Source organism: Balaenoptera physalus (assembly GCF_965194825.1).
Source record: "Balaenoptera physalus genome assembly, chromosome: 3".
Lineage (NCBI taxonomy): Eukaryota > Metazoa > Chordata > Mammalia > Artiodactyla > Balaenopteridae > Balaenoptera > Balaenoptera physalus.
The window spans coordinates 111,128,262-111,144,073 of record NC_138890.1 but is presented as its reverse complement, the minus strand read 5'-3'; the positions used below and the strand labels follow the sequence as shown (position 1 = coordinate 111,144,073).

The window sequence follows — 15,812 nt, the reverse complement described above, 5'->3', positions numbered from 1 at the left end:
GCTGCAGGTGTTGAAGCAGATCAACAAACATCTGTCAATTATACTACACAGGGGATTCCTAGAGTGGGTGGAACATTGGAACAGATTTGGTTCTTTGAACTCCAATTTCCAATCTAACCTTTCAGGTCAGAACTCTTTAGGACATCAGATGGATAAACAATCTACTAACAAGAAAGACATTTCAACAAATAAATACAGTATAACACATAGAAAAGTGTGCTAAGTAATTGTGATACAAATAAAATATTAAGAAAGAATTGAGAGAAAAGTGATGAATTCCAGCTAGCAGTACAATGTAAAATTTCTTGGAGGAAGTGTTATATGAAGGATCCTAGCAGGAGTCGTATTTCAGGTAGGAGGGTTAACGTGGTAAGGGATGCCCGCCTGAAAGGAGGGCATGAGCAAAGAATTAGAAGAGTGGAACTCCGTGAATGTCTGGTAAGAGAAGAGAAATATTCTGGAGCTTTTAATTATCGGAATCTTTGTGATAAATTTGTATTTACTTTGGCTGCCAAGACCTGTCTTTCAATGCCTTAAACAAATAGTTATAACATTGTAAAATATCTGGCATACATAAAAAAGAATGAAATAATGCCATTTGCAGCAACATGGATGGACCTAGAGATGATCATACTAAGTGAGTCAGAAAGAGAAAGACAAATACCATATGATATCACTTATATGTGGAATCTAAAATATGACACAAATGAACTTATCTACAAACCAGACTCCCAGACATAGAGAACAGACTTGTTGTTGCCAAGGGGGAGGGAGGGGGGTGGGGGAGGGAAGGACTGGGAGTTTGAGATTAGCAGATGCAAACTATTATATATAGGATGGATAAACAACAAGGTCCTACAGTGTAGCACAGGGAGCTATATTCAATATCCTGGGATAAACCATAATGGAAAAGAATATGAAAAAGAATATATATATGTATAACTGAATCACTTTGCTGTAATATACAGTAAGTCCCCTACATACGAACCTTCAAGTTGTGAACTTTCAAATATGAGAACGTACGTTTGCATGTCCAATCATGTAAGTTAGTTCACGTGTCTGGCGTACATTGTCACATATGTGCATCCTCTACAAGTGGTTGTGCTTTTGTGTACTTTACTGTACAGTACTGTATAGAGTACAGTAGTACAGTGTCTTTATTTTAAGCCCAGGCTGTCCGGAAGCAAGCGTAAAAGCAGCGGTGATGTAGCTAGTACTACTGTACTTTTCAAGGTAATGTACTGTAATATTAAAAATGTTTTCTTTCTTTTTTGTGTTTGTTAAGTATTATTTGTGTGAAAAGTATTATAAACCTATTACAGTACAGTACTATATAGACGATTGTGTTAGTTAGGTACCTAGGCTAACTTTTTTGGACTTACGAACAAATTGGACTTATGAACGTGCTCTCGGAGTGGAACTTGTTTGTATGTAGGGGACTTACTGTATATATATATACACACACACACATATATATAGATAGATAGATATAGGTATATATATATGTATATATATGTGTATATATATATATCGCCGGCATAAATCATCAACTTCTCAATCATATTTATTTCTTCTTTGTAATCTAAAATAATCTTAGGGATAAAGATAGACAGGAGACTCCCAAATTGCTTCCAGAATTTTCCTAGATAGCAATAGGACTGTACAGCATCTGAGAACAGATTGCAGGAACTGAGTCACCACTAAGATTTATCTCAGTGCAGCTCCTTTGGGGAACCAGCCACACTGCTGTCCCTCTAGGCTTGAAGACTTTGCTCTCAGAGAAAGTAGGCTGACTCGATAAGATCCACCCAGAAGACGACCAAGCCAACCCACTGATTTTTGGCATTTTCCTAAAGTGAAAAGAAAAGCAAAATTTCAAACCAGCTAATTTTGCTACTTGTTAGTCTATCTGAAGTCTTTTGTTTCTGGAAGTTTTTAACATTCTCTCTTTGTTTTTGTCAGCAGTTTTCTGTATCATGCCTGGCTGTGAGTTTTTCATTTTTTTATTTTCTGCTTTTTATCCTGTTGGGCTTTGTAGCGCTCCTTGAATCCCTGACATGGACAGTCACAAGGTATTATTTCTAAGAGATTGTTTCTGCCCCACTTGCTGATTCTCCTGCTGGGACACCAGTGTCTATACCCCACATACCTTTTACTTTTTTTCCCCTCCAGTATCTTTCATCCTTTTTCTATCAGGTTTCAGTCTGGTTATTTTTTCAGAACTATTTTCCAGTTTACTAATCATCTCCTCAATGTATCTAAACTTTTCATAAGCTCATGTATTGAGTTCTTAATTTTGGTTATTACATTTTCTCAGTTCTAGAGTTTCCATTTGAATCATATTTTTGTAGTTTCCAGTTCTTTGCTAAATTTCTTAGGACCCAGTTTCTTAAAATAAACATAAAATCTGCATCTGGTAACTCTAATATTTAGAGCTATTGATCTGTTTCTACTGTTTTAATTTTTCTGGTCATTTGATCCTGTCAGCTGGGATGCCGGGTCACTTTAGATGAGAGATGAGGCTGGAAAGGTAAGCTACAGCTGGTCACTGAGAACCCTGCCAGTGATATTAAAGAACTTGGACTTAATTTTCACAGCAAAAGAAAGGCATCAAAGGGATTTAAGCAGGCAAGTCTTTTCCGTTTACACTTCAGAAAGTGTGAGAGAATGTGGGAGAATGCATTAGAAAGTGGTAAGACTTTCTAATCTAAGCAGTAAGACACAGAGACCAGTGGGTAAGGTTTACAGGAATTTGAGAAGAGAGGGTGGCAATTAGGGGTAAGGTTTATGCTAATGGAGATAAAAAATGGTGTATATATCTAAGAGATATTTATGAGCTAGAGTCTACATGATGATTCCCATGTTTCTGGTTTTTGGAAACTGAGTGAAGAGAAAATGGTGCCATTTACTAAACTAGATAAAATTGGGGGAAGTTCAAATTCCGGAGAAAGAAAAGGAGTTGATCTGGAGTTGACCTGTGGAGTTTGAGATGTTAGGGTGACTTCCTAGTTGTGAGATGTTTGTGGTCCTGACACTCGGGAGAAAATTCTGGGCCAGATATAAAGCGCTGGGAGTCATCTGCACACAGGTGAGAGTGGTGTAATGCAGAGGAGTAGACGCAAGAGCACAGGTAGGGTGAGGTGTCCTGGGTGGAAGCTGTTAGAGTACAGAGCTGCCAAGGGGCAGGAGGGCTCTTGGAAGCCTGAAACAGACCGAGATGGAGTCAGCAAAGAAGTCTGTGTCGACTAGGGGAGTGGCTGTCACAGAAGCCCAGGGTAGAGATGGCTGTGAAGGGAACGTGGTCACCAGCATGAAATACCACTCAGCAAACATACTGTAGACAACTCATTGGTGACCTTGGTGAGGAGCATTCCACTGGAGTGCAAGGAGAAAGCGCGGTGCCAGCGGGCTGAGGAGTGGATGGGTGAAGGGGTGGAGAGTGAGCGCGGCGTGCTCCTTGCCCTCAGAGTGAAGTCTGGCTCTGAGGGGGGAGGAGAAAGATGAGTAGATAGGATGTATGTGAGGTTAGGGAATGTTTTATAATTTTAGGACAAAAAGATTTGACCATGATCAAATGCCAATAGGAGGAAATTACCAGAGTGGGACAGGGTGAAGAATACAAGAGAGAAAAAGCCTAATGAATAGCGAGTATCTTTGAAAAGACTGGAGGATTCGGGATCTAGAACTCAGGGGGCAATGTCTGCCTGAGATGCTTAGAGGCAAAGGAGAGAGATCCTTTTCTGTTGTTGTTTTTCCTAACAGAAGGGAAAAGAAGGATGTGTTAGTCAGGGACTAACTAGTTTTGGTGGCAGGACAAAGAGAGGATTCTTTACAGATGATTGATTAGGGAGGCTTGGATATCTGCTGCAGGAAGTTGGAGAAGCAAAAACTTTCAAGCAATATGGTAGGATGGCCACATAGCATTAAAGATCCAGCTGAAATCAGATACCATGAAGTTGTGCACTGGCCCCGTTCTGCAGGGTGATGAGTTCTCCCAGCAGTTGCCAGTAGTTTGGAGCAGCTGTGGAGGAAAGGGACTGTTTGATGTACCCTGAAAAAGGATCTGGGCCTGCTGGGCCCCTCTGCAGACAACAGGACAAGGCTAATGAGAATGTTGACCAGTGTGATGGACAGTGGAGATGAAAGGGAGCAAGTAGGTAGAAGGAAGTCTGAGATGGAGGTTCCAGGTCTGTTCGGTGAAACAGTAGTCTGTGACTCCACATTTTCTAGTTTGGGTGATTGGGATTATGATGATTTTTAACTTATATATAAGAAGACCGGTTTGCTTGAGACACTCTTGGTTTATACCTGTTTTGCTGGAGTAATTAAGTAAGGCACCCCATTTCATTTCACTTTCGAAAGTGTCCTGGTTTGGATAATAAATGAAATGTCTTGGTAGCTATATAGAGATGACATGGACCAGGTTTGGTAGAAGGGAGATAATGAGTTTAATTTTGGACATGTTGGGTTCAAGGAGTTTATAGGAAATTCAGGTTGAAAGGTTAAGTAGACCAAACATACAGGCAGATACAACCTATACTCACCCATAAAACATAAATTAGTACAGTAATAAATGACTTATAATTTAGCGATTATCTCGAGGGATTTACTAATTTGCAGATAATACATTAAACTCCTAGAAAATATTTGCATTAAATACTTGAGGGCCCTTTCTTGGTATTAAAATATGTGGCATTTCTGAGTGAAATGGAAAATATTAATCATGTGAGGAATCATTGTAACATTGACCGAATTGTCAATCTGGTACAACACATTAATGGACTGAGTTAAATTGGGTCATACCTCAAAACATCACAAGGTGGCAGCACAACTACAATAGGACATATAATTAAGCGAAAAGATCCTTTTCAGATATTCTGCAGTTAGAATATTTAAGAGTTTATAGCCATTGTACATTATATAAATTTTTCTAAATGTATTCTCTTTCATTTAAAAGCAATTAATTTGTTTTATCATTATTGCCAACTTGAAGATGTGAAAATTAAAAAGTTTTATTTTGAAACGTACATTATTTTTAAATATTTAAAATAGACTAAAACACATCACTGATAGACACTCATGGCATTCTTAAGATAGCTATTAGTATCCAGGGTATATCATACAGTAGTTATAAATGTTTTATAAATTTGCATCTTGATTGGTATATTGTAGTTAGATAATTTTATTTACAGTATCTTTTTAATGCATTTATCTCACTCGTGAACATTCACTCAGTAACTTCATTTGTTGGCCTTTACAAGGAGAGTGTTCAGAAGTCTCATGAAGAAATTCTTGTTTGCCATATTTTGGCTTTAGTAACACAAATGTGGGAGGTGGGTAGGGTTATCTGATTTAGCCAATGGAAAATACAGGATACCGGTTAAATTTGAACTTCAGATAAACAGCAAATAATCTCTTTAGTATAAGAATGTACCATGCAATATGTGGGACATACTTATACTAAAAATTACTCAATTCTTCAATATAGTTTACATGGTAATCCAAGTAGGGGGCAACAGGAGGGAGAAGCACTAGGAGGAAAAAAAAAAAGCAAGGTGCAGAGAAATCCGGGATTCTAGGCTGCAAATCTGACCTAAGATTTAGAGGTCTTCAGGACCAAGGAACCAGAAAAAGAATTATAAATGGACTTGAACTAGGCTACATTCTGTGGCGAACTCATTTGTATGTTAAGCTAAACAACATGGGCTAAGATTAATCAAGTACTGTGGTGAATTACCATCTACACCACACATTGATTACTGATTTTCAAACAACAAAATGCAACAACATATATTAAAGCTAGCTCAGTTCTGGACAAAATTGAATAAGTAACTGCAATTCAGACATTTTGGGGGCTTACCCATGCTCAGGGTTATCATTATGAAAATCTGTCATTAGAGCCTGAAGGCTCGGAAATGCGATTTTAATTTCATTTAATTCAACAAACATGTCTGGCACCTTCTATGTGCAGAGGACTGACTAAGACTGTGAGATATAAGAATTAATAAAACATTGATGTTATTCATCTCGGTGGACATTTATTGTTGATAAAATGAAAGTTAAAATCATTTATAAATAATGGCAAACTCATTCTTACCAATTTTTTCCTGGGTTTTAGTCCTTGGTCAACTGTTTCTCCCTTTCTTCTTCCTTGGAATGAGCTCCTTTCTCTTCCGTATGATTTGCAACTACCATTTTAATACTAAAGACTTCCAAATATCTATTCCAGCCATGACTTCTCCCCTGTACCTAAGTATGTACATTTAACTAATATGAGTTCTCGGCTGTCCCATGGGCACTTCCTATATTAGACTTACCGTTTTCTCCAGAAACTTTTATTCTTCCTTTATTCCCAATCTTAGTCAATTGCACCCCTCTTCATGTTATCATCTGCCCTTGAAACATTCACACGATCCTCAAATTCTCTCCCCCATCCAGTGTATCCTTATTAGATCGTGCCTATACTGTTCCATGTCCTTTCTAAACTCATTTCCTTCCTCCAGTCTCAATTTCCTTAAATTTAGAGATTTATTAAAATTATCCATTAATTTTATTTACATTATTAATTTTATACCAATAATTATTTTTTAATCTGAGAAGAGTTTATGAATTTAATGACACTGAAAGATAAGAAGAAGACTGATAAGGAAACAAAGGCAGAGTCAGGGAATGGCCTGGGGTTGGGAGGTGTTCAGACATCTGAAATATAGGCACTTGGAAGAGAAGGTGGGGAGACCCCTCAAGCCCCAAGTTCGGCACGGTACTAGGCACTGATGGAAACAACAGGACGCATTTATAGGGCACTTACTGAATGTCAGGCACTCATATCCCCCAGCTAGGTGACTGATGCAGGTCAAAGATCACTATCCTCTAAGCTGCAGGGAAGTAGGGGAAGGAAACCAAGTCTCTCAATCTGGGTCATTAGTCCTAGCAATTTAAAAAGTGATGAACACATCTTTATATTACAGGAGCATCAGTGGTGGCATAATCAAAGGAGTATAATCAAAGAAAACATAAATAAATCTGAAACAACTAATAACGTGATTATCTGTATGCCCTATGTCAAATATAAAATAGGAAAATGTTTAAACAAATGACTCTGATCATTTGTTTAAAAAGCCAAGGCAAATTTTCACAGTTTTTTTTTTTTTTTCCCTCCAGTTAGTTTTCCAGAATCTGTAGTCAGCATTGATGTTGAAATTTCTCTGAAACCAATTGGAAAATACCTGAGCACACATTTTAAAAAGATGCTGGCTTTGACCCATATTTTCAATATGATGGCCAATTCCTGTGCTTGTCCTATGCATATCCCTGTCTTTTCCTCCTTCAAAACCTTGACTTAGAGGAGTTCTGGACTGAATATGTGGATTCTCACTGCTCCGTCCATCTATTTGGGGTGACATAAGGGCTCAAACAACAGAACATAAGAAGCTATAGGTGTTCTACCTGTCCAGGGGCGGCCACCCAAGCATGGTAACAAAGGGCTGAGAGGACCCCCAAGCAAAGAGAACAGGAGGGTTCAAAGGGATGGGCTGGGATGCCCCTTGGGGTGGGGGAGGGAGATTGTGTCTGGGCCAAGCCCTGTGGGGAGCGTGGAAGGACAGGTTGTTCAGGCCGTGGGTTAGCAGGACCCAAGGTCCTGCACATTTCTAGAAACAGGCCTTGAGGGAATCTCTGTGGCCTCACATAGGGAATGGGGATAACAGAGATTGAAGACCATGGAGGACTAAATCGGCTTAATTATACACTGTGGTGTAAGGATGGGAAGGCCCCCAGATGCTTGAAATTCTTTTCACAGAAAACAAAACATTTACTTTACAGAGATAAAAGGCTTGAAATGTAAATGCGTGAGTGAAACTCATTCACACTTGGGTGTAATCAGTCAGTCAAGAAATCAATAAACAGAGAAGTATCAGATTCTTGGGGTAGGGAGCGGAGAGCAGGAGTCGCAGTTTAAGAGGTGGGGCGGGGGTTGGTGGAGAGTTTGGCTAAGTGCCACTGAAAGAGACCCAGGATACTAGGAAGGCCAGCTTCACCTACTTGGCACATTTTACTAGTGATTTATGAGGTGCGTCCATCTGTCTTCTCCACTGGCTTGTGAACTCCTTGAGCCAGTGACTCTGTAACACCTAGCATGGAGCCTGGTGCAAATGGTAAGCACGAAATCATTCTGTGCTCAGGCTGAATTTTAGTTCCCAACTGGCGGACAGCAGCTGTGTGCAAATGAATTTTTGCTTTTCCTGCCCATCCGCATAGACAGATTATTGGAACCCTTGCCCTCCTGGGGTTTTGGAGTGTCAGAGCTGCGCTCTCAGGCCCATCTGTGCCCACACAACCAAGAAACAAAGCTCTTACTCAGCTAGGAGATGGCAAACAAGGGAAGATGATTTTAAAGATGCATGCTCAAAATTCTCCTAATACAAAAACTATGAGGCGAGAACATTTTGGTTGTTTCTGTCGCTTAAAATGTACCTCAGGATCTTGCAACATTTTCCATTCATTATCATCAATGTGGGCTTTTTGATTTTTTTAGTATCAATTTTCATGGTATAAAGTGAAGGGCCCAGCACGCAGAGCTAGCACAGCGCCTGGCAAATAGCAAATGTTCAATAAATTTTTGTTGAATGAACAGATGAACGCATGAATGATCGATTGAGGTGATCCCCAAATTCCAAATAAGAGAGTCAAAGTGAGGAAAATTCACATCATATAGGTGGAGACTAAGCTGAAACACTATCCATAAAACATTGTGAAAAGTTGAAGAAAATCCAGATTTATCATAAAAATAATTGAATGTTATTAACTTAATTGGATTTTATTTAATAAGTAAATGGAATTGGAATATAGTAATCAGAATTTTGGAACCAATCAAGTAAATTGTGTTCTCTTTGGGTTAAGCAAGGTTGGCCAAAAGGGGAAATTTCTGTTGCCCTTATAAGACTGAGGACCTATCCCTGAACTTCCGTAATTTTTTTAGGTTATTTAGAAAACTCTGTGAGTTTGTTTGTTTTGTTTTGCAAATAGTCCCCTGGCTTTCTTGCAATACCCCCATCTCAGATATCACTTCCCTATCCCCTATTGAGCTATAAAACAATTAATAGAAGCTCAAAATAGTCCAGCAACATTTGCTATTTTAAACAAACCTGGTTTTGTCTTAACATAGCAAAGAACTTTTCAGCCCCAGCAAAGCCCCCTCCAGGTCTCCACCACTGGAGAAAGCCATTATGTGGAGCTCCTACAATACAGCCAAGAACCCAGTAGCGTCAGACCATTTCAGAAAGCTTGGCTGGTTCTCTCTTGTAGAGTTTGTTCTTCTCTAGTATCAAGTCGCCTGAAACCGTTGTTAAAACTTCTTGTAACGGTTTTCCAATTCATGACTAAATTTCTACTTTGAGGACCTCTGACTTTTAGGCAATCTCTCACTAAAATGAATCTATGATTCACGCTAAATCACAAGGATGATCAGATGAAATCATTAACAGAATGCTGTGTTTCTGGTGGATAATAACTCACTGGAAATAAGAATTAAGATAATATGCTTTATTTTACATGATTGTTGATGTTGATTCCAGCCATTACCTCCGATCAAGTCAGGCTATAATTTTGTGGCATTAATGAAGAAAGACTTAATGAGCAGCTCTCATTTCACAGCGTAGGTGTCGCTGTTGTACACAAAACCAAAGTCCCCTAAACAGGAAAGTTGCATTCCACACGAGCAGGCCTAACTCGATTTGTGGATTACACCTTCAGAGCTCAGCAAGCAACAAATTAATCATTTTTTTTCCCCCCGACTGAGGCATTTTTCCTTCCAATCTGAATTTCAGAACTTGTCTTGATTAAGGCTGATGTGCTGAACACTGTTGCCGTTAAGTCATATATCTTGCAAAGAACCAATTGGAGTGATAATTCATATATCTCCCAGAGAAAAATTTTTCAAAAGTCTCTGTGCAATATTCTGATGGATTAATCTCCTATGATATCCTGATGATTTTTATTTATTTATTTATTTTTGGCTGTGTTGTGTCTTCGTTGCTGTGCGGGGGCTTTCTCTAGTTGCCGCGAGCGGGGGCTACTCTTCGTTGCGGTGCGTGGGCTTCTCATTGTTGTGGCTTCTCTTGTTGCGGAGCATGGGCTCTAGGCACACAGGCTTCAGTAATTGTGACACATGGGCTCAGTAGTTGTGGTTCGTGGGCTCAGCAGTTGTGGCGCACGGGCTTAGTTGTTCCGCGGCATGTGGTATCTTCCAGGACCAGGGCTCAAGCCCATGTCCCCTGCACTGGCAGGCGGATTCTTAACCACTGCACCACCAGGGAAACCCCTGATGCTTTTTTCCAACAGTGGCTTTCCTTGTAATTGTTCTTGCTTAAGATTTTTTTCTATCATGTCGAATTAGAAGCAAAGTTCCTGCTTCAAAACTACATATGAACAACAGGTATAGATGAAGTTGTTCCACATGCTGATCATTAGTGTCTGAGAGCAATATTCTGTAAAACATACCTCACTACCCAAAAGCAATTTTTACTCTTATCCTTTTGCATTTAGTGAAAAAAAATCTAAAGAATATGTAATAATATGTGCTAGTATCAGTGTGCCAACCTTTTAAGCTAATCATTAGTTACCCACTTAAAATCAGTAACAGTAAACTTTACAGAAATTTATTTCCATTTGAGAAAGTGATTCAAGATTCAAACTCTCCCCACCCTTTTTTAAGCTAGGTCATGACATCTCTGCCAAAAACCAATCCTGTATTAGAAGCCAGTTACTGTTATTAAACTGTATCCTCATGAAGGCAGAAATTTGATGGTAAATTACCCAGTAAAGAGTAAACTGATTTTAAATGCAACTACCGGGAATTTAATCAACCGTTAAGTGGTGCCTTGATTTTTAAATTATACAAAAGTCAGCTGCTGTATTTTCTACTCTGAGCACCTACCCCAACGTCTGGCCTGCAGTTAGTGTTCAATGACAACAAAATAGAAATCTCAGAATTTTTTACTAAGAGGCTGGTGAGAAAGCTTTCTTTGACTCGTCCACTAGGTGGCACATAGGGACCGTGCTTCACACGTGGAACCTTCACAGACTCTCCCATTCATAGTGTAAATAAAGAGCTGCATTATTAATTTATACCATCGCGTCCACTCTACACCTAATATTTGTTTAACCAGCTGTCTCCTCTAATCCTCCTTAAACACTATTGATTAAAATCCTAATATTCAGGTTTCCATTCCAGTTTTTCCCCAACAATATATCGTTACCTTTAAATAACAGACTAAATACAGTTAAATACCATAGGCTAAGAACTAGGGTTACTAATAAGGAATACAGGAGGTCAGAAAATTAACTAAAGGTAACAGAAGACTATAATGTAAAGGTTATTTTCAAATTTGCTCTGCATTTTGCTGGAATTTTAACTGGTGGAATACCATTATTTAAAAAACGTAACCTGGAAAATAAAACATGCATGGGGCAAAAGGAAATGAAAAGAAAACCATTTCTGAAAAAGGGAGTTATTTTCTGAATATGCCTCTTGTTCATCTTTACAAAGATGAAGTGCTGTGCTACCTTAAGATTCAAAGACTTCTTCAACTACTCAGAAAATACCGACATTCCACATCCAAGATGCTAAAAGGCAGGACTGTTTAGTAGACCATCTATTCATAAAGCATCTTTCTGAGTTCGCCGAATGTATTTATCCTGGATGTGTTACCAGCTCCCAAAGGAAGGAAAAGGAAGTGAAACCACTAGGGATATAATGAATCAATTCTTCTCTGTGAAAGTATCTTCAGTTCTTCTAAATTACAGTGTCAGTCATTCCTCTGAGAGACAGGGCCTAGCTGACAATAAATGGCTCACTTTATAAGAACATGATGTTCTCCTCTTGCTTGTTTCTCACAGAAAGCCCAGGCCCACTGAACACTCCTCTTTGGAATACTGGCCTCTAGGTTCATTCTCTTTGGAGACCAGTGGTCTGCAGGTTGTTGGGTTTCTCTTGATCATTAAGTTACATTTAAACAAAATTAATTCTTATCTAGTTTTCCCATTTTTAAGCTGTTTTCAATTTTCTGAAGAGATTACCAAAACATGTAGTCATTCTCTTAGCTTAAAAATTAAATTATTAAGAACATATAGTCTCAAAGTGTCTAAAGGCTAAAGCTTAAATGCTCAACCAGCATTTGGCATACATTCTATTTTACTGAATGAAAGAAAAACTTCTTTATTCATAAAAATATATGGAACTGAAGTTAAAAACTGATGTAAGGATTAAGAAATATCACACTAAAAGTTATCCAAAGAGAACTGCTATGATGTATTTTCGGTGGAACAATATTCCCATTTTATGATTCCATTAAAATAAGTCACTAAAGGGTGTATAAAATGACTGCAAATTTAGTACACTGAAATAATCAAATCGAAATGGTTACCAGAAACTACATTTGTAATGAATAAATATTACATTGCATTCAGAAATTAATTCACAGGCTTTATTTCTTAAGAACCATTAACTTCCAAGAGGTATGTTTGATTTTATGACATCACGCTGGAACGTGTACAGGAACACTTTCCACCCTAAAAACTCCCAAATGTATTGGCTACTTTGTGTATTTTTCCAGGGATAAATGAAAATAAAATAACTTATTTTCAAAATAATAAATCATCTTATTTGGAACACAACAGTCATAGTCAACGGAAGAGAACAACTTCATTTCAATCCAAAAGAGTTCAGATTTGCTTAGGATGGTAAATAAACAGCCTCAACACAAATAATTCCTTTAAGCAACTTTAAAAAGTAATCTTACCAACCATGACTTAAAACAGCTTTTTTTCAGTGCATTAATATTATCTACCAACATCATTCTATATATGAAAAGCATCATAATTCTATGATCTTAATTTCAAAATTAAGTTGAGAAGAGTGGACCAAAACTGGTAACATCTCAAAGATTATCAATCTAACAGGTATTACCTATGATTACAGTAACTTTCTTTTTCACATACACTTACATATTCTCTAAAAGAAAACTCATACATGTGGAATGGACATTCCCATTCCTCAGCATTTTCTTCAGTCTATACTATCCTTTTTTCAGGTGTTATAAAAATGTTTGTTGAAATACAGATGGAAAAGCTGCCACTTGGAAACCATGCATCTACCAGATTTACGGTAGCACTAGCAAAAGCTGGGATACTGGACTTAATTCTTGCCCCAGTCGAGACTGAGCTTGTTTACTGCAGTACAGTATTTTATCTGACAATATGCATCTTAAAAAAAGTTGAGATGTCATGTTAAACTCAAAAGAAAATTAAAGAAAATAGAAGTTATTTTAATGTATACATATATCATGATATGAATTGCTCTCTGAAATCTTAAAGGTATCAAGGTTTGACAGAAAGAGTAAAAAAATTATGGAAGTTTTACCTTGTCCTAAAATCCAGAAGTTCAGATGCTCTCAAGTCCTGCTGAAGTTGGAGCCTGGAGATCAAGTGAAGCTAGGGCTCTTTCCTCTCACCTTAAGTTTGTCTCTGGGTAAGTGTGTGTGCTTGTGTGAGTGTGTGTGTGTGTGCCTGCGCCGCGCAGAATGTCTCTTTGTGGCGCTGGATGGCAGAGGTCCTGGTCCTGGGAAGAAGGAGGCACTTTCTCACCAAGAGCAGAAGAAAAGCAAAGCAGCGTCACCAGGAAAGTTCTCCTCCCAGATCCCCTAATTACAGCCTAACGTGCACTTCATGCAAACTTCAGGGAGGAAAGGAGGGGCAGCTCAGTGCCCAGACCTTGTGAAACAGCAGCCTGTTAGATGACTTTGCCCTCTGCTCCTATCCCCGAGTAACTCGCTCCTCTGGGGTTCAGGCAAAGCGGTAGCGAAAACCACAAGCCCCCCACTCACAGCACACCTCCTGGATCTGTCCAGAGGGGATGGGGCAAGGGGCTTGTGGAATGATCGTGGGGCAGCGGGGTGAGGCAGACAAGCGAGGACAGTGAATTTTCATTTTGTTTTTTAGCCTCTGCTTAAAAGGAAAATCCAAAGGTAGGAGAGGTCCTCGCTTTCCCGCCTCCCTCTCCCCAAAGTAGATCCAGGGTAACCAAGTAGAAAGGTAATTATGACAACAGCGGATAAAGCTTCCTAAACTTGAGGTACCCTTTCGCCCAAATTGCCAGAAGTATGCTTTCTTGTTTACTGGGCTCAGTATTGATATTGAGTTTGAATCTCCGTTAACAAACAAACAACTGCTGTCGTATCCCTGGATGACAGAGCTCAGAGAACCTAGATTTATTTATAGAGTGAAGAATGCGAGGGGCAGACAGGATGGGTGGGGTTGGCTTATGGATCCATACCCAGGATTAGAACCAGATGGGTACAGGGCGCGCGCGCGCACACACACGCGCGCGCGCGCGCGCCCCTAAAATAACCACTGGGGAAGATGCTGGGACGCGCGGGAAAACGCCTCCTGAACAAATAGACATTTATTTATAACTTCTGGGAGAGTATATAGGTCCATTGATTCCCGCTTTGAGTAACCAAGCGTTTTGGAGAGGAAATGGCTTCATATTTCAATAACAGAGCCACCTTTGATGGAGCCTAGGAGGGGAAAAAAAGAAACACACCGCAGGAAGCAAACGGCTGTTGCAGCCGCCGGGAGGAGGGAGCAGGGCTGGCCCGGGGATGAGGACAAGCAAACAAGCCCGAGAGGCCCCTGGCCAGGGAGGAGGCGAGACGCAGGCCGGTCCGCCTGGGAGCCTATGGGTGCAGGCACCGTGGGCGCAGGGCGCTCAGGGGCGTTCAGGGAATCGGGGCTGCGCTCCCGGCTCTCGCCCGCCGGCTTGGGAGGCGCAGGCCGGGCTGCGGGCTCGTCACGTCGGCCGCCGCTCAACTGGTGCACTGGAAGGGCAGGGGAACCGGTGGGGCAGAGGTTCTGGAGAGCCAGAGGACTGATGGAGCAGAGGATTGGCGGGGCCGGGAGACTCGTGGGGAGATGACCTAGTGGGGTGGGAGGCACGGGGACCAGTGAGGCAGGGACGCCGGTGGAGCAGGTCACTCGTGGGTCTGGTGAGCTAGTGCGGCAGGGGGACAGGTGAGGCAGGGGCGCGAGTAGGGCGGTGCGCGCGGTCTGAGCTGCGCTGGAGGCGGCGAGCGGCGCTATTGTCTTGGAGATAAAACCTAAGCAGTGTTGGCAGCTCCCTCTTAGAAGAGAGGCGGGAAAGAGTTCTTCAAAAAAAAAAAAAAAAAAGTCTTCTTTCCCGCTTTTCCCTGATGTATTTCACCGGTTCCTGCCCCCAGGCTCACCCTTGCCATTCGAGTCTTTGGTAAATTTACAAGTGCCTCTTGAAAAGATTTTATTCCAAAGACAAACCGAACACCCACAAAGTCTGGCTGAATGAAGACAGTTATATTCGAAATGTAATAATTAAAAACGAATCCTCCAGCAGGCAATTCTACACTTTTCTTGTAATTTCAAAACCTGGGCAAGGCGCCTCTTTTTCATTTTTTCTGTTTGTCCTCACAGGGAACAGGCCGCTCTAGGCTTTGCAATTTTATGTCGTTAATTTCGTAGCTATTGAGACAGCTGTTATACTGTAGGCCTCACATTAACTGCCAGTAAAAATAAGATACATCTCTGGCTTTCAACTGTGAAAAGAGTTTTTATGCTATTTCTTGTAAATGTTCAGGATGGTATGTATTTTAAGGAACATAAAGGAATTGGACTTAAGAACAAATATCCTACATTTTTTACATTAAAGCTCCACAAAGGTGGTGAAGCTGGTGGTACGTGGCTAGGAAATGATATAAATATAGTGAGAATACTGATCTTGTTCCCTC

The 15,812-nt window shown here is 40.2% G+C and overlaps 1 protein-coding gene across 1 annotated transcript in view; it reads right to left on the bottom strand.

The window, feature by feature from the left end:
* The window catches only part of HAPLN1 (hyaluronan and proteoglycan link protein 1), a 77,378-nt gene extending 62,455 nt beyond the window's left edge, over positions 1-14,923 (bottom strand). The window contains exon 1 of the mRNA XM_082458223.1: positions 13,418-14,923. The gene's annotated coding sequence lies outside the window, so the exon portion shown is untranslated. The remainder of the gene's footprint in view (positions 1-13,417) is intronic.
* Positions 14,924-15,812: the final 889 nt, after the last annotated feature.